Genomic DNA, 2,053 nt, shown 5'->3' with positions numbered 1-2,053 from the left:
GTACGAGTAAAGAGACTTGCCGGTAACGAGATTGAACAAGGTATTGGGATGCCGACGATCGAATCTCGGGCAAGTAACATACCGTTTGACAAAGGGAATTGCATACGGATTGATTGAATCCTCGACACCGTGGTTCATCCGATGAGATCATCGTGGAACATGTGGGAGCCAACATGGGTATCCAGATCCCGCTGTTGGTTATTGACCGGAGAGGCGTCTCGGTCATGTCTGCATGTCTCCCGAACCCGTAGGGTCTACACACTTAAGGTCCGGTGACGCTAGGGTTGTAGAGATATATGTATGCGGAAACCCGAAAGTTGTTCGGAGTCCCGGATGAGATCCCGGACGTCACGAGAGGTTCCGGAATGGTCCGGAGGTGAAGAATTATATATAGGAAGTCCAGTTTCGGCCACCGGGAAAGTTTCGGGGGTTACCGGTATTGTACCGGGACCACCGGAAGGGTCCCGGAGGTCCACCGGGTGGGGCCACCTATCCCGGAGGGCCCCGTGGGCTGAAAGTGGAAGGGAACCAGCCCTTATTGGGCTAGGGCGCCCCCCTTGGGCCTCCCCCCATGCGCCTAGGGTTGGGAACCCTAAGGGGGGGGAGCTTTCCCCCTTGCCTTGGGGGGCAAGGCACCCCTTCCCCCCCACTTGGCCGCCGCCCCCCTTGGAGATCTGATCTCCCAAGGGCTGGCGCCCCCCCGGGGTCCTATAAATAGTGGGGGGGGAGGGAGGGCAGCAATCTACAGCCTTGGGCGCCTCCCTCCTCCCCTGCAACACCTCTCTCTCTCTCTCTCTCTCTCTCTCTCTCTCGCAGAAGCTTGGCGAAGCCCTGCCGGAGACCTGCTACATCCACCATCACGCCGTCGTGCTGCTGGATCTCCATCAACCTCTCCTTCCCCCTTGCTGGATCAAGAAGGAGGAGACGTCGCTGCACCGTACGTGTGTTGAACGCGGAGGTGCCGTCCGTTCGGCACTCGGTCATCGGTGATTTGGATCACGGCGAGTACGACTCCGTCATCCACGTTCATTGGAACGCTTCCGCTCGCGATCTACAAGGGTATGTAGATGCACTCCTTTCCCCTCGTTGCTAGTAGACTCCTGTAGGGTAACGCAGCAGAAAACAAAAAAATTCCGACCTACGCACCAGCCCAGGACCACTATGGAGACTGCATACATGGTTTGATCTTTTTCGTTACCGACTCGTAGCGCAGCGGGAAGTAGAGTCGATGACGATCGGCGGTGCAGATCCCCGCAGCTAGGATTTACAACCTCCCAACCGCGAGGATGTATACCCTTATCTGCTCCTCAGACAGCCCTCCAGGAGGCGGTCGAACAGCCCCCGGACGGTGTCGCGGACAGCCCTTCGGGAGGACCTTCGAAACTTGAACGGTCACTCGGACAGCCCTTCGGGAGGACCTTCGAAACTCGGACGGTCACACGGACAGCCCTTCGGTAGGCACTCACGAACTAAGACCGAAACTACGATCTCTCTACAGAGTTGCACACATACGGTGTCATCTATCCGGCAGGGCTTCGCCGTCCAGAACTAGTTCCTGCCGGAACCCAAACAGCCTTACGGCTCTACGAAACTCTTTTCGTGGGAGGGAGAGAAGAAGCCAGATAATGCATGGCATGTGTATGAGAGCAAGGGATGAGTGTGGAGGGCTGCCCCTCCACCTCTATTTATAGGAAATCCCAAGGGGGTAGGGTAGTTTCACAAAAAACCCAAAATGCACATGAATGGAGTCCTTCCACAAGGACCTAGGAGTGAAACCAAGGAACAAGAGGGTCCCCAAGGGGGGATACCCCATGTGGCCGGCCACACCCCCATGAGGGGCCCAAAAAATGGCTCCTATCCATCCATGTCATCCCCAAGATCTTTTGGAGCAAAGCCCCAAAAGGTGGCTTTCCATAAAGTAACCATAAAGCTGATTTTCACTATTCACGACGACATTTTTCAGCGTCTGATCGAACTGAAAATATTTATGTGGGCTAAGAACATTTCCAGTACCCACTAAAATGATTTTCAACGCGTTCCGAAACAATTCCGG

The sequence above is a fragment of the Triticum aestivum genome, unplaced genomic scaffold, assembly GCF_018294505.1.
Source record: "Triticum aestivum cultivar Chinese Spring unplaced genomic scaffold, IWGSC CS RefSeq v2.1 scaffold90168, whole genome shotgun sequence".
In the NCBI taxonomy this organism is placed as follows: domain Eukaryota; kingdom Viridiplantae; phylum Streptophyta; class Magnoliopsida; order Poales; family Poaceae; genus Triticum; species Triticum aestivum.
The sequence above is the reverse complement of the archived record's forward strand: the minus strand, read 5'-3'. Positions refer to the sequence as shown.